The sequence below is a fragment of the Sus scrofa genome, chromosome 2, assembly GCF_000003025.6.
Source record: "Sus scrofa isolate TJ Tabasco breed Duroc chromosome 2, Sscrofa11.1, whole genome shotgun sequence".
In the NCBI taxonomy this organism is placed as follows: Eukaryota; Metazoa; Chordata; class Mammalia; order Artiodactyla; family Suidae; genus Sus; species Sus scrofa.
Window position 1 is genome coordinate 46,731,430 of NC_010444.4, and position 24,154 is coordinate 46,755,583.

At 39.4% G+C, this 24,154-nt stretch overlaps 1 long non-coding RNA gene across 4 annotated transcripts in view; it reads left to right on the forward strand.

The window, feature by feature from the left end:
- LOC102164222 overlaps window positions 1-24,154 on the forward strand; it is a 100,817-nt gene that overhangs the window by 61,757 nt on the left and 14,906 nt on the right. For 2 of the 4 annotated variants that reach the window (XR_002341570.1, XR_002341571.1), the window contains exon 4: window positions 14,992-15,162. The exons of the other annotated variants lie outside the window; for them this stretch is intronic. This is a non-coding gene — a long non-coding RNA (uncharacterized LOC102164222). The remainder of the gene's footprint in view (window positions 1-14,991; window positions 15,163-24,154) is intronic. 4 annotated transcript variants of the gene reach the window in all.

Consider the following 24,154-nt stretch of genomic DNA (forward strand, 5'->3'; position numbering starts at 1 on the left):
AGTATAGTTGATTTACAAAGTTTCTTCAATTTCTGTTGTACAGCAAAGTGACCCAATCACACACAGTTCTCTGTGCTGTATAGTAGAGCCCCATTGCCCATCATTCCAAATATAACAGTTTATATCTAAAACCCCGAATTGCCCACCCATCCCACTTCCTCCCCCTCCAGGTACCAGAAGTCTGCTCTCCTTTACTGTGATCTGTTTCTGTTTTGTAGATAGGATCATCTGTGCCATATTTTATATTCCACAAATAAGTGATATCATATGGTATTTGTCTTTTTCTTTCTGGCTTACTTCACTTTGTATGTGAATCTTTAGTTCCATCCATGTTGCTGCAAATGGCATTAGTTTATCTTTTTGCATAGCTGAGTAGTATTCCATTGTATATATGTACCACATACTGATCTATTCATCTGTTGATGGTGTTTAGTTTGTTTCCATGTCTTGGCTATTGTGACTAGCTCTGCAATGAACGTAGGGGTGGATGTATCTTTTTCAATCAAAGTTTTGTCTAGATATATGCCCAGGAGTGGGATTGCTGAAAAATAAACTCAAAATGGATTAAAGACCTAAATATAATGCCAGATAATATAAAACTCCTAGAGAAAAACATAAGCAGAATGCTTTTTGACATAAATCACAGCAATATCTTGTTTGATCCACCTCCTAGAATAATGACAATAAAAGACAGAGGTAAACCAGTGGGACCTAATTAAACTCAAAACTTTTCCACAGCAAAGGAAACCATTGAAAAAATGAGAAGAAGACCCACAGAATGGGAGAAAATCTTTGCAAATGATGCAACAAACAAGGGCCTAATCTCCAAAACACACAAACAACTCAATAATAAGAAAACATACAACCCAATTGAAAAATGGGCAGAAGACCTAAATAGTTCTCCAAAGAAGACATATAGATGGCCAACAGGCACATGAAAAAATGCTCAATATCACTAATTTTAGAGAAATGCAAATCAAAACTACTATGAGGTACCACCTCACACTAGTCAGAATGGCCATCGTTAACAAGTCAACAAATAACCAGTGCTGGAGATGGTGTGGAGAAAAGTATACCCTCCTTCACTGTTGAATGTAAATTGGTACAACCACTATGGAAAACAATATGGAGATTCCTCAGGAAACTAAATATAGAATTACCATATGACCCAGCAGTTCCACTCCTGGGCACATATCCAGTCTTTTCATTTTTTAAATGGTTTCCTTTGCATTACAAAAGCTTTAAGTTTGATTAGGTCTCATTTGTTTATTTTTGCTTGTATTTCTATTGCCTCAGTAGACTGACTTAAGAAAATGTTGCTAAAATTTATGTCAGAGGTTGTTTTGCCGATGTTCTCTTCCAGGAGTTTTATGCTGTTGTATCTGATGTTTAAGTCTCTTAGCTATTTTGAATTTATTTTTGTGTAGAGTGTAAGGGAATATTCTAACTTCATGGATTTATATGAGACTATCTAGCTTTTTCACTTGCTAAAGAGACAGTCAGTAAAAAGAATTTCTTAATGAATTTTGTTGCTTTCCTGTTTTGTGTGTAGCCATAGAATGCCTCCTCACATTATTTAGTGGGAAAAGTGCAGCATGTTGGCTTCAGTTTGTGTTTTTCCCTTCACTAGATTTTCCAGGGGTGGAGGGGTCCCTTTGTGTGCCATTGTTTCTGCCTATGGGAAACAAGATCTGCATTCCAAGCAACTAATTTACAAGTGGCATTTTGTTTTTGTTTTTTGTCTTTTTAGGGCCGCACCCTCGACATATGGAGGTTCCCAGGTTGGTGGTCAAATCAGAGCTACAGCTGCTGGCCTATACCACAGCCACAGCAGTATGGGATCTGAGCTGGGTCTGCAACCTACATCATAGCTCTCAGCAACACCAGGTCCTTAACCTACTACTGAGCAAGGCCAGGGATCAAACCTGTGTCCTCATGGATGCTAGTCAGATTTGTTTCCACTGAGCCGCAATGGGAACTCCATAAGTGACATTTTGGAATAATGCTGCTCTGAATTGCAAAACTGCCTATATAATACTCAGAGCCCCAAAAGGAGTAATTTCTTTGGGCTTTTTGAGTTTTCTTTCTTTTCTTTCTTTCTTCTTTCTTTCTTTCTTTCTTTCTTTCTTTCTTTCTTTCTTTCTTTCTTTCTTTCTTTCTTTTTTGGTCTTTTTGCCTTTTCTAGGGCTGCTGCCATGGCATATGGAGGTTCCCAGGCTAGGGGTCTAATCAGAGCTGTAGCCACTGGCCTATGCCACAGCCACAGCAATGCCACGTTTGAGCCATGTCTACGACCTACACCCCAGCTCACAGCAACGACTGATCCTTAACCCACTGAGCGAGGCCAGGGATAGAGCCTGAGTCCTCTTGGTTTCTAGTCAGATTCATTTCTGAGGAGTTACGATGGGAACTCCTGAGATTTCTCTACTTTAGCTTTTTGTTCTATTTCCATTTAAAATTATTACCAATTTTAAAATAAATGAAAACATCTATATATAGAAAGAGAAAGCAAGGCTTTTTTTTTTTTTGGTTTTCATTATAGCTGAGGAATGTGCTGGAGTCAGGGCAAAGTTAGATCAATAATTTATAATTTCACATGTCATATATTAGAGAATTTGAACTCATTAATGACCCGCTTAGGTAACCCAGGAATATGGGAAAAAACCTAATAATAAACATTAGGTCAAAAATAGGGTTCCAGTCTTTCAATTTGTTGTAGATAAAAAGTAAAGCAAAACAATGTGATTATCTAATGAAATATAGGAGCCAAGTCCACTATACCAAGTCATGTTTCTCCCTCATTCCATGATTCACGCTGTACCTCAGTTAGTTGGATATCCCGTGCTTGGCCTGGGGCAGACAATTTTCAAATGAATGAATGGATAAAAAAATGAATAAACAGATGGTATCACATGGATGTAGTTGAAAGGTTTGGGAAGTTTAGACTGGAGAACATTTAGATAAAACATGGTAGTTTCTTCCTATATTTGAAGGTCCTTTTGTTTCTTGGAAGATTCAATGAGTTTATGAGGCAGAACAAACACTGCAGAGGGCCTACTATGTGCATGTCTGGCCCTTTGGAAATCAACTCACTAAACTGTGCAATCTTGCTTTGCTGCTTGGGTAGTGAGGGGATTTCTAGAAAGGAAGCAATCTTGCTGGGAAGTAGGGACTGGGAATTTTTCTGGAAGCTGAGTTTGCATAATTAGTTCAATTTTAACTTAAAATGTGTTCTTATTTGGAGTGATTGAGGGAAAAGCTAATGGTATTTAGTGTGTATGTGTATGTGTGTTGGGGTGGGGTACAATGGAGTTGCTTTTTGGCCCCATCAATTATAGGGGTTAATATTTAATGCTCTATGAACCCATCCCCTCAAAACCTTTACTTATTAAAACAACATGGATGATTTGTTTGTTTGTTTGTTTTGGCCATACCCTCAGCATTCGGAAGCTCCCGGGCCAGGGATCAAACCTATGCTGCAGTTGTGACCTGTGCTGCAGCTGTGGCAATGCCAGATCCATAACCCACTGTGCCACAAGGGAACTTCCCAACATGGATGATTTTTCTTATCGTATAAAAGTTCAGGAAGTTCCCCAAAAGAAAAAAAGACAAAGATTAACCTTTTGAGAATTTTTCCCTTATAGCCTATCTTTCCTTGACCTGAAAACTACTCACTAAATAGTTTTTTACCTTTAGGAGAATTTCCGAAGTAGTACAATCAGAGAGAACCCTGCTTTGTTAGATGTCCTTTGTTAGATGAGTTCGTCTGGATAATAAAGTCACCACATGTATGGGAATCTGGAAGGGCCTGACTTACAGCCAGTGTCTCAGGAAAGCTGAGCCTTTGCTAGGGGACTTCTTGGGTGCCTTGGCCCAAAGTGTCCGAATTAACTTCAGGTGTGGAAAGCAGGCAGTTAGTTTCCTACTTCTGTTACTACCCCAAGGTCCTGGGGAAGGCCTGCAATCCACCGTTTTCAAGTGAGAAAGGCAGGCAGGGAGACTGGAGGCTGTTACATGCTGGAAGCAGGGCCAACAAGTCAAGGGCTGGCTGTGAGACTGGGGAAATGTTCAGGGCAGGATGGGGGGGGGCATGTCAGGTAAGAGGGAAGGATCCTGAGCGCTCAGTGGGACAGCCTGGCACTGGGCAGGAAGGGAGGCCTGTAGCCTAACTATTACCATATGACCTCTCTCTTGGTGTGAGGTTTTCTCAAAGAACCTCTTGAGTCCTGGAGGATTCTTAACCTCCACCAAGGGGAAATTCACAGCAGTGGGGGCCTGGGCTTTCCCTTTGGGAGCCTTTGCCCCTTAGCTAGCTGACAGGGTCCTGGGCTCCAACCACCTTCATTCTTAGGGACATCCTAATTATCCTAAATGCCTGGCCTGGCTCTTCTGGACTTGGGGAGTGTGAGCCAAGGATATGCATATATGATGAGATTTGCTTCCACATTTTCCACACCCCATCTGGGGACACAAGGTCTGACAAGCATGTGTGAGCTTGTGGGATTATGACCAGAATGTATGTAATCAGAGCTGCACCAGAAATCTGGCATCCATTGTGGCCAAAGCTTTAAGCAGTAGGATCTCAGCTTCAGTGGTCCTCACAACCCTAACAGTTGCCTTTGTTTAAGCTATTGTCCAAGGTAGGTTCATGTCAGGTGCCATTCAGGTGACAATGGGAATTTGTGATGATGCCAGAGGCCCTGAAACACCCCTGCTGACTACTCATGCCTTGATGCCCCCATAGCTTCAGTTAGTGTTCTCAGAGAGGATGCTTTTCAAAAGCAGTGTTGAGAGCATTTTTTGTCTTTGAGATTAGCAACGTTTGTTTGTTTGTTTGTTTGTTTTGGTAGAACCAAAACTTCTATATGGAAGTTCCTGGGCCAGGGATTGAATCTGAGCTGCAGTTGCCACCTATGCCATAGGTGTGGTAATGCTGGATCCTTAACCTGCTGCACTGGGCCAGGGATGGAACCTGAGTCTCAGAAGTGATATGAGCTGCTTCAGAGAAAACACCAGATCCTTAACCTGCTATGCCACAATGGGAACTCCAGCAACCCTTTTTTAAAATACTGGCTTTGGTGAAGGATGCGGATGAGATGGATACTGCAGGTACTGTTATGAGAAGGAGTTTCCAAATTTGTATAAGGAGGCTTAAAAACTAGACAGATTGCAAGACAGCTCTATTACACTGTCTGAAAATGCACTTCGGCCCAGTAAGTTCCTTTATAACAACCTCTTTTCAGGAAATAATCAACTGTATGGACACAGATTTGTGATATTTATCCCAATATTATTATTATTTGTTTGTTTGTTTTGGCTGCCCCTAGTCACATGGAGTTCCTGAGCCAAGGATCACCAGATCTTTTAACCTACCGTGCTGGGCGGAGATCTAACCTATGTCCCAGTGCTCTTGAGATGCTGCCAATCCCATTGCTCCCCAGTGGGAACTCCTATCCCAGTATTGTGAATACCAAAAATAATGGAAATTTACTTCAGTGTCTAATAATAATAAACAAATGATTAGGTTGGTTACATTAAACTCATTGAGTGGAATATTATGCCTCTGTGAAAAATGACGTGTAGTCAGTTTGTACCCCATGTGTCTGTGGGTTCTGCAACCAACTGCAAATGGAAAAAATGTGAAAAAAGAATTCCAGAAAATTCCAAAAAGCAAAAGGCCTTGGTGGTATGGCAGGTTAAGGATCTGGCATAGTCACTGATGTGGTGTGGCTTTAGTCCCTGGCCTGGAAACATCTGCATGCTGTGAACATGGCCAAAAAGAGGAAAGGGGGAAAAAAAATTAAACTTGAGTTTGCCATCTACCTGCAACTATTTGTATAGCATTTATATTGTATTTACAACCATTTACACAGCATTTATGTTGTTTTTGTAACTATTTACATAGCATTTACATTGTATTAAATAATTTAAAGATGATTTACAGTGCACGGGAGGATGTGTGTAGGTCATATGGAAATACTACCCTATTTTATATAAGAGGCTTGAGCGCTTATGGATTTTGGTTTCCATAGGGATCCTGAAACCAATCCCCAGTGGATACAGAGGGTCCACTGTATTTAGGGAAAATACGTAGTTCACAGAGAAGTAGCTATAAACTTTTAAGTACATGAAAAACTGATTTAATGCGGAAGGAGAACACTTTCGGACATGAATACCAAATGAGGATTATCGGGGCCATCCAGGAGGCCCACAGACTCTTCAGGTGGAAAGATAAATTGCACACCCTCTTGGAAGATGATTGGCAATTTCTATCAAATTTAAAATGCACAAACTTTTGGACCAGGACTTCTGCTTTTAGGAACTTACCCTGCCAATCCATTTCCATTTGTGTCTCATGATGTATGTACAAGGAGAATTATTACAGTGTTGTTTTAGTGGCAAAAGCTGGAAACAACCCAAGTGTCTGCCAATAGAGCACTGGGTTAATACAAGATAGCACAACTGTGAAAAGTAGTGTACTATGCAGCTGTTAAAAAGAATGAGGTAGCGTACTTAGTTCATGACTGCTGTGGAACTGTGTGTTAAAGGAAACTCAGTATGTGAAATTTAAAAAGTGTAGTGCAGAAACTAATACACTATGAATATGTGTGTCTGCATGTGTTTATGTGTGTGTGTAAATCTATAAACTATCTCAGGAAGGACATAAAAAACTTAATGATAATGACTTCTTTGGGTAATAGGAATGACGGGGAAACCGAATGTTCACTTTATGTTCTTTCACATTTTTTCAGATTTTATACAATGTAGATATATACCCCATTCATAACTTATAAGAAAAAATTAAATGTATGATAGAGGAGTTCCAGCTGTGGCTGGAACTGGCACTGCCACAGCGGTGGTATAGATTGTAGCTGTGGCTGAGATTTGATCCCTTGCCTGGGAACTTCCACATGCCACAAATGTAGCTGAAAAAGAAAAAAAAAAACAAAAACAAAAAAAAAACAGTGAACACAATATTAAAAAAGAAAGGCAAATACATTTAAAAATTACTGGGAAAAAGGTTATGGAATAAAAATAAATGGAAAAAAACTCACAGTAATATATATATATATATATATATGGTATCATCTTATTTTTAAAGTAATGTACATAGAAAAGACTGAAAAGAACAAGCTAAAATGACACTGAATGATACATACAATAAAGTTTTTTCCTTATTTCTTTTTTTCCCATATTTTTCTATAATGACTATATGTATTTATGGAGTCCCATCATGGCTCAGTGGAAATAAATCTGACTAGTATCCATGAGGATGTAGGTTCAATCCCTGGCTTCGCTCAGTGAGTTAAGGATCTGGTATTGCCATGAGCTGTGGTGTAGTTTGCAGACACGGTTCGGATCTCGTGTTTCTGTGGCTGTGGTGTAGGCCAGCAGCTGCAGCTCTGATTCAACCCCTAGCCTGGGAACCTCCATATGCCACAGGTGAGGCCCAAAAAACAAACAAACAAACAAACAAAAAAACTGTATATATTCTTTCTGTAATCAGAACAAAAATAGATAACTTATCTCTGATTAATGAGATTAAGGGAAGTTATTTTCTTCTTTATTCTTTTTGTTATTTGTCCATAATAGTTTTGTATTATTTTAAATATCGGGGGAAAAGATTTTAAAATTTTATTCCAGGACCCTGGACCAGAGTTTCCAAAGCTCTGAGGCTCTGTGCTTGGGGCTCCTGAGCAGTGTCCTGCAAAGTGTCTGCCCCTGGACACTCTCTGGCCAGGTTGGCCTTGGCCCTCAGTGACTGTTGCCAGTCCAGGAGAGCAGGGGAGAGAGCGCTCCTTTTCTCAGTGCTGGCTACCCAACCAATGACTCCTCTGTTCAAACAGCCACCTTTGATGTTGCACAGGGACCACGGGAGTGAGGAGAACTGGAATGGGGAGAGTTGGGAAGAGCCAGAAAGACAAAGGCCAAGGGAGAAAGCCAGGCATAGAGCACTTCTAGGCTGGAAACATCTGGAGCACAGTGTTCTAGGCTCCCTTGCTCTCCAAGATTGTTGAGGTTTCTTAAGTAGCTCTGATGCTGGAAGTCTTTGCCTCCTCCACCTCCCCAGGATCTGCTTGTCATTCCAGATAGACCATGAGTTTCTACAGCTGTGAAATTCCTGGCATAGAAGGTAGCCTGCCAGAATAGCTGTTTTCCTAACAAATAGCAGCCATGTAAATGTAGTATGTTAAATTCAACAGTGTGAAAACAGAGGGAAGAAGGATAATTTCTGGGTACTAAGCTAAGACGGCTGCCATGTACTGTTGTCTATGTCGTATACTGCCACATTTTCCATTCATAAAGTAGACATTAATTTCCATATTGATTACAACAATTTTTCTGAGAGGTGGCTGTAAATCATTTAACAAAATTAGTATGACAATTTTCAGACATAAGAAGAATACTGTCTTAAGAAAGGAGTGTCCTTTTCTTGTTGGTTGTATGGATCACTGGCAGCTTTGTTAGCAAACACAGAATTTTAATTCAGTGGCCACTTCTTGCTCTTGTCCACAAACCAGCTCAATCTGCTGTGAAACTCACAAACGTGAGCATGGATGACTGGACAGTACTAAAATGATAATCTCTGATGCATACTTACAGATGCTGACAAGGAGGTAGAACCAACGGCCTTTTCAGCATCTTGAATGTGCACAGGAGAGGTTGTCTGTTCTGCCCTCGCACTTGGATTTCTGGCTTCCCCAGTATGAGAATTGCATGCCGATGTGTGGATTTCAAAGCAATTATTGAGACCTAAGGGCTCTATTAAGCAGAAATTGCTGTCTGACTCGGCAAGCTTCAGTGACTTGGTCGCTATGGTGTTTAATCCTGACTCATGGGCCCACATGCTCTCTCCCAGATTGCAGACCATAGATTCCGTGATTGACCACATCCGACTGCTCACTTCCTTGCACCGTGTATGTGTATGTGTGTGTGTGTGTGTGTGTGTGTAAGCATCCGTGCAAGCTCACTCATATGTATAATGAATGCACATTGGCTTCCCTCTAAAATTCTTATTGAAATACTGATACAAATTACTTTTGGCCACATTCACTTTCAAATTAGGAAAAACCAATTTGCTCTGCTGAAACAAACAGAGCAGAAACATGTCAGCAGTCTTGGACTGCCATATTTGGGGAGGTGTTTTAGTAATGAGGGGCCCTACCACACAAGGCCTCTTTTCTTTCTTCCCCCTCTGTTCTCCACCTGCTCAACTGAGCAGAAAGAGCTTTGGGTAGAGTGAGAAGTCACGGAAATCCCTGGGTTCCCTCTGGGCGGTTATATCTCCTTTCAGGAGATACCTGATAGTCCTTTTCTCACAAAGCTCTTCTAGGCATCACTCCCTAAGGTCCTGTCTGAGCAGCCCAGACCCACTTGCTGAATTCTGTATATATTCAGAATATCTAAGATGAATATCCTAGATTGCTGAAGATATTCAGTACTGAATATCTAAGAAGAAAGATGTACCAAACTCAGTATTTTAAAAATGAACATATTAGTCACCTTCCCCACTTACCACTACTTCTTCCATATTCCTTTGGTGTAGTGGCTATGAGAGCACCCCTAGCAGAACTCGAACTACAGGGAGGGTAATTGACCAAAGGCCCACTGTGCTCTGAAATCCATCACTGTGTTTGTGCAGAGACCATGCTTCCCTCTGGTTGGTGTCAGCCAATGAATAAGCATGGTGAGGATATGAAGGCAGACCCATTCCAGGGTGACGGGGGACAGCTCTGAAGTCCGACAGCTGACTTCTGCTCAAGGACTCCTGATAGCCTTGCAAAATCTCCCATGACAGTTTGGGATGCTGTCACCCCACCTTTCCTCCCTCACTCCTATACTTGGGTCTCCTATATTTGTGGTTTGATGGCCCTCCCAGGTTTTTATAGCTCCCTCGCTAATTTCTTAAATGAAAATCATTGCATATTCAATCCCATTTTGGCATCTTTCTCAAGGACTCAGATAACAAAAGCAATACTGCGAGTGGGGTAATAGTACATTCTGAGTCTGGGTTTGCCTTTCCTGTCTCTGGATGATGAGCAGGGGCTCACGTATGCCAGAAGACACAGCAAGGATCCTACTGAACTACAGGGCATTAATACTTTCATTAAAGACACTGTTAAGGGATTAAAAAAAAATCAAGTCTACACAATGGGAAAGGATGTTTGCAGTACATGCATCTGTTATAACTTGTATGCAGAACATACGGATTCTTGCCAGTCAATAAGAAAAAAACCAGATAACCCAATAGAAAAATAGGCAAAGGACTTGATCAGGTACTTCACTAAAGAGAATATCCACATGGCAATAAATATTTGAAAGAATATTAAATTCCACTAGTTATTTGGAAAATGTAAAATAGAGCTTCAAGTGATGCCACTAAAAATGGCTAAAATGGGACTTGCTGGTGGCTCAGTGGGTTAAGGATCTGGCATTGTCACTTCAGTGGCTTGGGTCACTGCTGTGGTGCAGATTTGATTCCTGGCCTTGGGACTGGGGACTTCCAAGTGCCACAGGCATGGCAAAAAAAAAAAAAAAAAAAAAAAGAAAAAAAAAAAAAAAAAAAAGAAAGAAATGGCTCATGCAAACACCAGACAGTACCAAGTGTTGACACATAACTAGAGCTGAGTACGTAGAACTTTCTTGCTCCACTTGTGGAAGTGTATATTAGAATAACTATTTAGGAAAACTGTTTGACAGTATCTACTAAACTATACACATACATTTCCTCTGACCAGCAATTCCATGTGTACCTAAGTTCCCAGTAGCATTGTTCGTGGTACCAAAACAAATCATAATACAAATGTACATGGAGAGAAGAATAGATAGCTAATTGTGTTTTTATGTTCAAATAATAGAATACAGCATTGAGGATGAATGAACTATTACATACACAACATGGACACTCAGAATGTTAAGTGAAAGGAACTGAACTTTAGAAAGTGTATGGAATGATTCCATTTGTCAAGTACTTAAAATCAAACTAAATTGGTCTAGATGGTTAGAAATCAGAATAGTGGTTCTCCTTGGGGGGTCAAGTAATGACTGTGGTGCTAGTAAAAGTTATATTTCATGAGCTGGTGCTAATTATACAGAAGAGTTCCTTTATCAAAATCCATCAAGCTGTGCTAGGATTTGTACAAGTTTTTGGTGTGTATGGATTTGCTTTAATAAAACTTACCAAAATAATTTATTTTTTTCTCAATATTTTCAGTATCAAAAATTTAGAAAATACGGAGTTCCCATTGTGGCGCAGTGGTAAATGACTCCAACTAGGAACCACGAGGTTGTGGGTTCAGTCCCTGGCCTCGCTCAGAGAGTTAAGGAGCCAGCGGTACTGTGAGCTGTGGTGTAGGTCGCAGATGTGGCTTGGATCCTGCATTGCTGTGGCTATGGCTGTGGCCGGCAGCTGTAGCTCCATTGCAACACTTAGCCTGGGAACCTCCACATGCTGCAGGTGTGGCCCTAAAAAGCAAAAAAAAAAAAAAAAAAAAAAAAAAAAATTTTTTAAATACAAAATAAGATTCTCTGGTGGCCTAGCAGTTAAGGATTCAGTGTTGTCACTGCTAAGGATCAGGTTGGATCCCTGGCCCAGGAACTTCCATATGTCATGGGTGTGGTCAAAAAAAAAAGAAAAAGAAAATACAAAATAGAAATATAAGTAGTGCAAGAGAATACCCACTGTGAGCATTTTAATCATTATCCTTTTGGCCTTTTCTCTATACACTCTTCATGTCGTTTTTAGCCCTTCCTTCATATAAAATTAGGACCATATTCTAGATTCTGTTTTATAACTGCTTTTTACAGCTTTCACCATTATGCAGTCGACAACCTTCCCATGTCATTAGCATTCTTTTACTGCATTTAAAGGGTTGCTAACTGTCCACTTGGAGTTCCATCATCTACATAAAAAATCATCTCTTATCTTCCTTCCTCCCTTCCTTCCTTCCTTCTTTCCTTCCTTTCTTTCTTGGCATCACCAGCAGAATATGGAAGTTCCTGGGTCAGGCATTGAACCTGCTGAAAAATCATTTTCCATGTTTACATTTTATGTTACAAAAAATCATTTATGATTTTTCAGTGTCATAAACAATAATATGTGATGATCATTCTTTTTTTTTTTTTTTTTGGTCTTTTCAGGGCTGTACCCATGGCATATGAAGTTCTCAGGCTAGGGGTCGAATTGGTGCTGTAGGCGCTGGCCTACGCCACAGCCACAGCAATGCCAGATCTGAGCCAAGTTTTCGACCTACACCACAGCTCATGGCAGCACCGGATCCTTAACCCACTGACCGAGGCCAGGGATAGAACCTGAGTCCTCATGGTTTCTAGTTAGAATCGTTTCCGCTGAGCCATGATAGGCACGCTCTGTGATGATCATTCTTGTAGCTAAATCTCTGCCCACATCTGCGATTTTTCCTTTAGACGCAATTCTAGAAGTTGGGTGTCTGGGTATAAAGAGATGTATACTCCTGAGGTTTAGACATCTCCCAGTTAATTTTTTAACAGTGGCATAACAGTTTGCACTGAGAGTATGAACTGAAATAGATTCCTGTCAGGTGGTTCTTAGAATCCTGAGAGTGGAGTTCCGTTGTGGTGCAGTGGAAACGAATCTGACTACTGTCCATGAAGATGTGGCTTCAATCTCTGGTCTCAGTGGGTAGGAGATCTGGCATTGCCATGAGCTGTGGTGTAGGTCGCAGACATGGCTTGGATCCTGCATCGCTGTGGCTGTGGTAGAGGCCTCAGCTGTAGCTCCCATTTGACCCCTAGCCTGGGAACTTCCATATGCTCTGGGTGTGGCCAAAAAGAAAAAAAAAAAAATCCTGAGAGCAACAACAGTGACAGCAATGACAATGTTAATTGTTGGTACCTGTTACATCTCTTCATTTATTTCCCAGCAAAAACCTAGCTAGATGGGGATTAATTGGTACCTTTGACAAACAAAGACACAGGTTCAAGAGAAGGACCGTATTCAAGTTCTTTCAGAAGAAGGCTGGATGCAAAGCTGGACCTGTCTAACCCAAAGCCCTCTGCCCACTCCATGGTGTCTTCTAGGGACTGGAAAATCCTTTTGCTGTACTGTACCAGGGAGCCCAACTGGGCTAGTGACCCCGGTAAGCTACAATAGCAGTGGTTAATAATGATCATAGTAAGAGCTAATACTCAACTGATGCTAATAGACTGAATAGGAAAGCAAGTGGGATTGAGAGACGGAAAAAAAGAATGAATCTGGAAGGGTGGGTGCATACGGGGAGGGATTCTGAGTCAGATGGAAGTTACAAGAAGATAAAAAATTGAAATCGCATGTCAACCCACTTGTTGCTGACATGTCACGAGCTTGTACAAGCTTCCTCAGTCACCAGGACACCAGGCTGTTGGCCTCATTCCCCTGTAGTAACATTGATAAGTACATTCCACTGAGACCAGATGTAGCTGTGAGAGGCCAGGAGCTCGTTTACTAGAAGACACAAAAGGGGTGGAGGGGTTGGTGCAAATTTTCAATCGTGTCTTGGAGTTTTTGTGAAAGGCCAAGATGGGAAACTTTCTGGGGATGTTCCAGTGAAATTCTGGATCAAGCTGCATACGTTTTTCCATGAAGCTATTAGGGCTGGCTACTCAAAAATAGCAAGAGAACTCGTGTGTGTGTGTGTGTGTGTGTGTGTGTGTGTGTGTGTGTGTGTGTGTGTGTGTGTGTGTGTTTGAGTGAGAGAGAGAGAGAAAGAGGGAGAAAGAGAGCATGAGCACATGGGGACATCCATGCAAGAAACACTGTGATTGACAAGTTTGGGGGAAACTGAATAATTTTTAACCATTTGATAATTTGTTCTTAGTCCTGCTCCCTGCTGACTTACATTTCCATACATGTTCTGCTTGTCAACTGATAGGGTAAGTAGCTGGGAAGGTATAGAGAAGAGAAGGGGAAGGGTGAGAAAAGGCTTTGGATGCCACAAATAGAGTTTCTAATCCAAATTTAGCCACCAATCAGATTTACATAAGAGAACAATAGCTAACATGTATTTCAGGATCTGTGTTAAGTGCATCTTCTATATCATTTAACTTTCAAAGCCGCTCCACAGCAGAGATTCTCCCAGGGTCCCTGTTTTATAGATGAGGAAACTGAAGATCAGGAGGCCTAGGAAAAATTTATGGAAGATATAGGCAGATTTGAGTTGGGGGCCATCTAAATTCAACATTCTACTCTTCCTATTTTTTTTTTTTTCCTGTTTAGGGCTGTACCGCGGCATATGGAGATTTCCAGGCTAGGGGTCGAATTTGAGGTACTGCTGCCAGCCTCCACCATAGCCACAGCGATGCAGGATCCTAGCCACTTTTGTGACTTACACCACAGCTCACAGCAATGCCAGATCTTTAACCCATTGATCAGGGCCAGGGATCAAACTCACATCCTCATGGATACTAGTCGAGTTCATTACCACTGTGCCACAACTGGAACTCCAACATTCTACTCTTCTGAATGGCATGACTTGGAGAGAATTTTTAAGTCAGGCCTCAGTTTCTGTTCTTTAAAGTAGAGATGAACACAGCTGACCCAGGCTACCGTCAGGGGACCTAAATTAAGTGTAGTATTTCACACCAGAGTCTGGCGCATAATAGGTCCTCAGTGAATGTTACTTATTCTCCTTGCCCAGGACTTTCAGAAGGGGAGAGGACATAGGAAAAACCAAACCAAACCAAAAACCTGACTAGACTGGACAGAGGGCATTGCTATAAAAAAGAAGAAAAGTTCAGATTCACCTTAGATTCAAGAATGCAAACAGGATAAAGGACACTGGGCTCAGAACCACACATAGACTGATTTAGCCACAAGCTTGTGGAGGTGAGGGTATTGTGTCTAATTGGCAAATGAAGAAGTGGTGCCCTAAAAGACTAAATACCTTTCCCTAAGTCCTTTTGCTGGGATTTTCTCCAAGGAGTGAACCTACTTGTTATGCTTTTATTTATTTATTTATGTATTTTTTGAGGAAGAATGTACATACCATGGAAGTCACCTCTAGAAGTATACAGTCTACTCTATTCACAGAGAAGTGCAACCATCACCACTATGCAACTGTCTAAGTCCAGAGAATTTTCATTGCCCCAAAGAGAATCTGCTGACTCATGAACAGTCACTCCCATTCCTCCCTCCCTTGGACCCAGGTAATCACTGATTTGCTTTATATTTTTATGGGTTTCCCTTGTCTAGATTTTTTTTTGTATAAATAGAACAGTACAGGATATGACCTTCTGTGTCTGAGTTCTTTCACTTAACATGATGTATCAAGGTTGATTCATGTTGTAGTATAAATTGATATTTAATTTCTTTTTGTGACTCAATAATAACCCATTGAATGAACAGACCACATTTTGTTTATCCATTCTTCAGTTGCTGGAGATTCACTTTTTGGCTGAGTAAAATTTTTATGAATGTCTGTGTACAGATTTTTGTGTGAATATATGTTTTCAATTTTCTTGGATATATACCTAGGAGTAAAATTGCTGAGTCATATGATCAGTTTACAGTTAACTTTTTGAGGAATTGCCTTTTTCAAAGTGGCTGCACTGTTATACATTCCCAATAGCAACGTAGAAGAAATCCAATTTTTCCACATCCTTGCCAACACTTATTATTATCTGACTTCTGATGATTGTCATCCTAGTGGTTGTGAAGTGGTATCTAATTGTGGATTTGATTTATATTTCTCTAATGACAAATGATGTTGAACATCTGTTCATGTGATTGTTCGTGACTTGTATATATAATTTTTTTTCACATTTTAACAGTTTTATTGAGGTATAATTGCATACCATGAAATTCACCAATTGTAAATATACAGTTCAAATGGTTTTCAGACCTGAATTCTTTCCTTTTAACCTTTCCCCCCTTTTTTAATGCTGTCCCTGCAGCTTTTTTTTCCTCTTTTTTCTTTTTATTACTCAAATGAATTTATCACATCTATAGTTGTATAATGATCACACAGTCCAGTTTCACAGGATTTCCGTCCCACAACCCAAGCACATCCCTCCCACCCCCGAAACTGTCTCCTTCGGAGACCATGAGTTTTCCAATGTCTGCGAGTCAGCATCTGTTCTGCAAAGAAGTTCAGTCTGTCCTTTTTTCAGATTCCACATGTCAGTGAAAGCATTGGATGTTGGTGTCTCATTGTATGGCTGACTCCACTTAGCATGATAATTTCTAGGTCCATCCATGTTGCTAAAAATGCTGGTATTTTGTTCATTTTAATGGCTGAGTAATATTCCATTGTGTATATGTACCACATCTTCCGGATCCACTCCTCTGTCAATGAACATTTAGGTTGTTTCCATGTCTTGGCTGTTGAAAAGAGTGCTGCAATGAACATTGGAGTACATGCATCTTTGCGAGTCATGGTTTTCTCTGGATAGATGCCCAGGAGTGGGGTTGCTGGATTAAATGGTAGTTCTATTTTTAGTTTTCTGAGGAATCTCCATACTGCTTTCCACAATGGTTGCACCAATTTACATTCCCACCAACAGTGTACTAGGGTTCCTTTTTCTCCACACCCTCTCCAGCACTTATTGTTTGTAGACTTTTTGATGACGGCCACTCTGGCTGGTGTAAGGTGGTATACCTCATAGTGGTTTTGATTTGCATTTCTCTAATAATGAGTGATGTTGAACATCTTTTCATGTGTTTTTTGGCCATCTGTATGTCTGTATGTCTTCTTTGGAGAACTGTCTGTTTAGATCTTCTGCCCATTTTTTTGATGGGGTTTGTTTTTTTGGTATGGAGCTGCAGAGGTGTTTATAAATTTTGGAGATTAATCCCTTGTCAGTTGACTCATTTGCAAAGATTTTCTCCCATTCTGTGGGTTGTCTTTTAGTTTTGTTTAGGGTTTCCTTTTCTGTGCAGAAACTTTTTAAGTTTGATTAGGTCCCGTTTGTTTATTTTTGTTTTCATTGTCAATACTCTAAGAGGTAACCTTTTCCCCTTAACCCCTGCTTTAGCTGCATCCCATAAATTTTGGTATTAGGTTTTTATTTTTATTGAGTTCAAAATATTTTCTAAGTATTTTCTAACTTACCTTGGTTTTTAATTGAAGTATAGTTGATTTATAATATTTTGTTAATTTCAGGTGTACAGCAAAGTGATTCATTTATATATACCACATCTTAAACCAATCATTTGTAGATGGGCATTTGGGACTATTTCCATGTCTTGACTATTGTAAATAGTGCTGCTATGAACATTGATATGTATATCTTTTTAAATTAGGTTTTCATCTTTTCTGGATATGTGCTCAGGAGTGGGATTGCTAGGTCATTAGCTTTATTTTCAGGTTTTTTAGGACCTCCATGTTTTCCATAGTGACTGTACTAGTTTATATTCCCATCAGGAGTGTAAGAGGGTTCCCCTTTTCCTATACCCTTTCTAGCATTCGTTTGTAGACTTTTTGATGAAAACCATTCTGACTGGTATGAAGGTGCCTTTCTCTAATAATTAGCAATGTTAAGCATCTGTTTATGTGCCTATTGGCCATCTGTATGTCTTCTTTGGAGAAATGTCTGTTTAGGTCTTCTGCCTATTTTTGATTGGGTTATTTTTGTTGTTGTTATTGAATTTTATGAGCTGTTTATGAATTTTGGATATTTATCCCTTGTCAGACATAGTTTGCAAATATTTCCTCCCATTTTGTTGTCTTTTTGTTTTGTTAATTGTTTTCTTTGCTGTGCAAAGCTTTTAAGTTTAAATTGGTTCCATTTGTTTATTTTTACTTTTATTTCTTTTGCCTTGGGAAACTGACCCAAGAAAATATTGCTACGATTTATATTTGAGACAGTTGCCTATCTTCTTTTCTAGTTTTATGGTGTTGTGTCTTATATTTAGGTCTTTAAACCATTTTGAGTTCATTTTTGTATGTAGTGTGAGGAAATGTTCTAATTTAATTAGATTACATGTAGCTGTCCAGCTTTCCCAACACCACTTGCTGAAGAGACTATCTTTTCTCTGTAAATTCTTGCCTCCATTGTTGTAGATTGACCATAGCTGTGTGGGTTTATTTCTGGGCTCTCTATTCTGTTCTGTTGATCTATATGTCTGTTTTTGTACCAATATCACACTATTTTCATTACTGTAGTTTTGTAGTATTATCTGAAGTCTAGAAGGGTTATGGATCCAGCTTTGCTATTTTTCCTCAGAAATGCTTTGGCAGTTCTGGGTCTTTCATGCTTATAATTTTTTTTTGAGAAAAGAATTTATTTGCCTACTTTTTAATTGGATTATTTGCTATTTTGTTGTTGTAGGGATGTAAGTGTTCTTTATATATTCTAGACATTAGACACTTAGATAGACGATTTAAAAATACTTTCTCCCATTCTGTGGTTTGTCTTTTCATGTCCTCTTATACATAAAGCTTTTAATTTTGACGAAGTAGAATATATGTATTTTCTTTTATTACTTGTGCTTTTGGTGTCATATCTAAGAATCTACTGATAAGATCATAATGCTTTATCCTTACATTTTCTTTAAAGAGTTTCACAGTTTTAGCTCTGATATTTCGATCTTTGACCCATTTTGAGTTCATTTTTATGTATGATGTGAGGGAAGGGCCCAGCTTCATTATTTTGCATCTGTATATGAAGTTGTTTGAGCACTATTTGTTAAAGAAATTATCCATTCCCATTAAATGGTCTTGCGCCCTTGTCAAAAATCAATTAACCATAGATGTATGGGTTCATTTCTGAACTTTAAATTCTATTTTATTGATCTATATGTCTATTCTTTTTTTTTTTTTTTTTGTCTTTTTGCTATTTCTTGGGCCGCTCTGGCGGCATATGGAGGTTCCCAGGCTAGGGGTCCAATCGGAGCTGTAGTCTCTGGCCTACGCCAGAGCCACAGCAATGCGAGATCCGAGCCGCGTCTGCAACCTACACCACAGCTCACGGCAACGCCGGATCCTTAACCCACTGAGCAAGGGCAGGGACCGAACCCGCAACCTCATGGTTCCTAGTCGGATTCGTTAACCACTGCGCCACGACGGGAACTCCTATATGTCTATTCTAATGCCAGCACCACACTATTTTAATGACTGTAACTTTTTAGTAAAGTTTGTTTTTTGCTTTTTTTTTAGGGCTGCATGTGCAACATATGAAAGTTCCCAGGCTAGGGTTCGAATTGGAGCTGCAATTCCAGCCTATGCCATAGCCACAGCAATGCAGGATCCTAGCCAGGTCTGCAACATATACCACAGCTCATGGCAATGCCTGATATTTAACCCACTGAGCAAGGCCAGGGATCAAACTCATGTCCTCATGGATACTAGTCAGGTTTATTATTGCTGAGCCACAACAGGATCTCTGACTTTTTAGTAAGTTTTGAAGAAGTGTGATTCTTCTTATGCTGTTCTACTTTTTCAAGATTGTTTGTATTTCTATATGAACTTTAGAATCTGATAGTCAATTTCTGAAACTACACTAGCTGGTTTTGAAAGAGATTGTATTGAATATGTAGATCAGTTTGGGGTAGTATACCTGCCTTAATAATGTTGAATTTTCCAATCCATGAACATGGAATGTCTTTCCATTTATTTATACCATCTTTCATTTTTCTTGGCTATGTTGGATGTTCAATATTCAAGTCTTCCTTTGTTCAGTTTTCTTCTCAGTGGGTCATCCATGAATAGAGATAAGTTTTACTCTTCCCTTTCCAATCTGATGACTTATAAAAACTTTTTTTAACTTGTTTTTTCTTGCTGTTGTTGATGTATAATTGGCATATAGTATTATATTAGTTTAAAGTTTAAAACATAATGATTTAATATTTGTATACATTGTGAAATGATCACCACAGTAAGTCTAGTTAATATCCATCACCATGAATAGTTACAAAATTTTTTTCTTTTGATGCAAACTTTTAAGATTTACTCTCTCAGCAATTTCCAAATCTCTTGGAAATTTATACCTTTTGTCCCCCTTCACTCATTTCTCTCACCTCCTACCTCTCACCTTTGGCAATCACCAATCTATTTTCTATTTATAAGCTTGTTTTTTTTCTTGTTGTTGTTTTAGATTCCACATATAAGTGATATCATTTGGTATTTGTCTTTATCTGACTTATTTCACTTAGTATAATGCCCTCAAAATCTATCTATATGTTGTAAATGGCAAAATTTCATTCTTTTTTATGGATGTATAATATTCATCTCTGTGTGTGTGTGTGTTCTCAACCCTATTTATTGAGGAGACTATCATTTCCATGTTGTATGTTATTGTCATAAATTAATTGACCATATATGTGAGGGTTTATTTCTAGGCTATTTTGTTTCAATAGCCTGATGACTTTTATTTCTTTTTCTTACCTTGCCTAGCTCTTCCACTACAATGTTGATTTGAAGTGGTGAGATAAATATCCCAGTCCTGTTCCTGACCTTAGGGGCAAAGTATTTCCTCATTAACTATGATGTTAGCTGTGAGTTTTTCCATAGATGCCATTAATCAGATGGAGGAAGTTCCCATCTAGTCCTACTTTGTTAAGTGTCCTTATCACAAGAGAGTGTTGGATTTTGACTAAACTTTCTCTGCATCTATTGAGAAGCTAATGTGACTTTGTGCTTTATTTTATTAATATGCTGTATTACATTGATTAATTTTCCTCCATTGAATCACCCTTGAATTACTGGGATAAATTTTACTTTGTCATGGTGTATAATCCTTTTTATACACTGCTAGATTTGGTTTATTGGTATCTTGTTCAGGATTTTTACATCTATATTCATAAGGGATATAGTTTTCTGTAGTTCCTTTCTTGTGGATTCATTGCCTGGCTTTGGAATCAAGATAATGCTGGCTTCAAAGAATGAGTTAAGAAGTGTTCCTTCCTCTTTTACTATGTTTCAGTTGTCTGTTTTTTCTTTCATATATGTTAATATTTTGGGCATCCGTACTTCATTAAAAACAGAACTTTATTTTGGACTGTGTTGGGGCAATACATGAAATATAATGGGCACCCTGGTGTTTATGCTGATAGATCAGATATTCCAAAGTGCCAAAGGAGACTGTCATAATGTAGGGTAGGCAAACTGAATATATAGCCAAGCCCAGGCAGTCAATGTTCAGCTTGGTAGAGAACCCCAACACAAAACCTCTTATCTGCAGACTATCTGAAATTTCCAACTAGAACTGCATCTCACTCTTCACTTGATCCTCATAGATTCTCTTGACTAAGAACCATGAAGCATGTTCTCCCATTTCTCCCCCAAGGAATAAATACATGTGTTTCTTGTTTGTAAATGTTTCAAGTCTAATTTTTGTCTTTGTTCAAGCCATGCACATCAAAAAAGTTTGAGGAATTCATCTTTTAGTTATTTCTTGCCCTACAAACACCCTCTTTCAAGAAACATTTTACGGGAGTCCAAGCCAAAAATGTCTATGGTTGGTCCAGACAGTTTATTGTGTCTTGAGTAAGAGAGAAGTAAGATATGAGCTGATGCACACTGTGAGGTCTTCATGGACCAGGTACAGTGTTAAGTTGATCCTTGAAGTATAGGAAAGACTTGGAGTGATGGAGAGATGAGAAGGGTCATTTCAGCTTCAGGAAACAATGTGAGATGTTCCAGCTCTCAGTGAAGATGTATGCTACATATGTATAGCAATACGGAGGTAACCTGATTGGAGCCATGTCTATTAATTTGGTAAGGTAGAGAACCATGCAGAGCATTTTTAGAACTTTGAAAATGCAGAGCATTTTTAGAACTTTGAATTTTACATCACCATTTTCCAAACTACATTTCTTACTACACTAGTTTCCCTCTAAGTATTGGTTTTTTTGTTTTTTGGTTTTTTTTGTCTTTTGTCTTTTCAGGGCCGCATCCACAGCATATGGAGGTTCCCAGGCTAGGGGTCAAATTGGAGCTACAGCTGCCGGCCTACGCCAGAGCCACAGCAACATCAGGTCCAAGCTTCGTCTGTGACCTACACCACAGCTCACAGCAACGCCAGATCCTTAACCCACTGAGCGAGGCCGGGGATCGAACCTGCAACCTCATGGTTCCTAGTCAGATTTGTTCTTGCTGCACCACGATGGGAACTCCTAAGTATTGTTTTAATTGAGATATAATTAACATATAACATATTAGTTTCAGATATAAAATTAATGATTCAGTATTTGTACCATTTGCAAAATGGTTACCACAATAAGCCTAATTAATATCTATCACCACACCTAGTTACAAAATTATTTTCTTTTTTTGGGAGTTTCCATCGCGACTCAGCAGAAATGAATCTGTCTAGCATCCATGAGGATGCAGGTTCGATCCCTGGCCTTGCTCAGTGGGTTAAGGATCTGGCATTGCTGTTGCTGTGGCGTAGGCTGGCAGCTACAGCTCAGATTCAACCTCTAGCCTGGGAACCTCCATGTGTTGTGGGTTTGGCCCTAAAAAGACACCCCCAAAATTTTTTCTTTTTATAGCCACATGTGTGGCATATGGAAGTTCACAGGCTAGGAGTCCGATCCTAGCTACAGCTGCTGGCCTATGCTACAGCCAAGGCAATGCCAGATCTGAGCCGCATCTGCAGACTACACCACAGCTTGAAGCAATGCCAGATCCTTAACCCACTGAGTGAGGCCAGGGATTGAACCCGCATCTTCATGAATATTATGTCAAGTTCTTAACACGCTGAGCCGCAGTGGGAACTCCCCAAATCATTTTCTTATGATGAGAACTTTAAAGATCTGCTCTCTTAGCAACTTCCAAATATACAATACAGTTTTATTAACTGTAATTACAACATATTAATAAATTTATCCCAAAGAAAAAAAATTAAGAGGTTCTGTGGTTAATTCCATCCAGTGAATATTATTACAGTCGTTGCAGAAGGATGTCTCAAGGCCTTCATTCAGTACATACTTATGTATCTCTAATGGGAGAATGTAGTAGCCCCAAATTTCCCACCTTATTTGGCCATGGAATCCTATTTTCAAGAAGATTCAAGCAATATTTAAGATAGAAAGTGAAACACAGATTTGAATTAATCCAACCCTCTTACCTTTCAACTGTAGCATTGAGAGAAGTAATGTTTCTTTAAGGTCACACAGTAAGTCAGAATCTGTGCTGGGGCTGGAATCCAGGTCTCTGACTCTGGACCAAGACACATTGTGATGGGTCTTGGTTGCCATGTGTTTCAGTTGGAAACAGTAGATGCTATAAGAAACAAAACCAAAATTTTAGTGCCTTGCCTCAGTTGAAGTTTATTTTTATTCCCATGGTAGTCCATTGTTGGAGTTCATGGTCAGTGGGCAGCTTGCTTCCCTGTAGCTCATCAGAAACCCAGGATCCTTCCATTGTGTGGCTCTGCCATGCCCTGGGGCCACAGAATAGATAGGAAAGCCTCACTTGCCTTTTAGAGACCCTGTCCCCCCAACCCCGAAAAAAGAAAAAGGCTTCCTGGCCCTAGAGGAAGCATAATGCAATTGTTAATTAAGAGAATGGACTTTGGAAATAGATATCTTGGGCAGGAATTTCATCTCTGTGACTTATTAGCTGTGTTCCTCACTCAACTACTCTGAACCTCAGTTTCTTCATCTGTATAATGGGGGCAATAATAGAACTTACTTTGTAGGATTGTTATGTGCATTAAATGAGTTAATGTTTGACAAACACATATCTATACCTGGTACGTATTATACACTTTATAAGTGCTTTTTAACTAATAGTAACATCTATAATAATAACAACTCCTGCTCACATTCCAGTAGCTGTATCTGCTGCAAGGAGAGCTAGGCAGCTATTTCCCAGTGACAGTTCCACATTCTGAAAGGGGAAAGAGGAATCTCTGCAAAAGCAAACATTAGAATTTTTTTGTAAATAAATTTTTATTGGAACACAGTCATGCTCTTTGTATGGTTTCTTTCTTTCTTTTTTTAAAGTAATTCCGTGTTAAACATTAGTATTTGGATTTGAACAAGTACAACATGGAAAATTTAAAGTTTTGAGCAGAGAGGTAAAATAATAGAAAATAACCACTCTAGATTTTTTTTTTCTATCTCAACTATCTTTTCTATCTTGTGGAAGATAGAATCAGGTATATTATTCTAGACTATGAATATATCTTATTGAGATATCTGAATTTTCAATTGTTATGAGGAGTTAAAAATAAGACAAAACAGAATACCTGG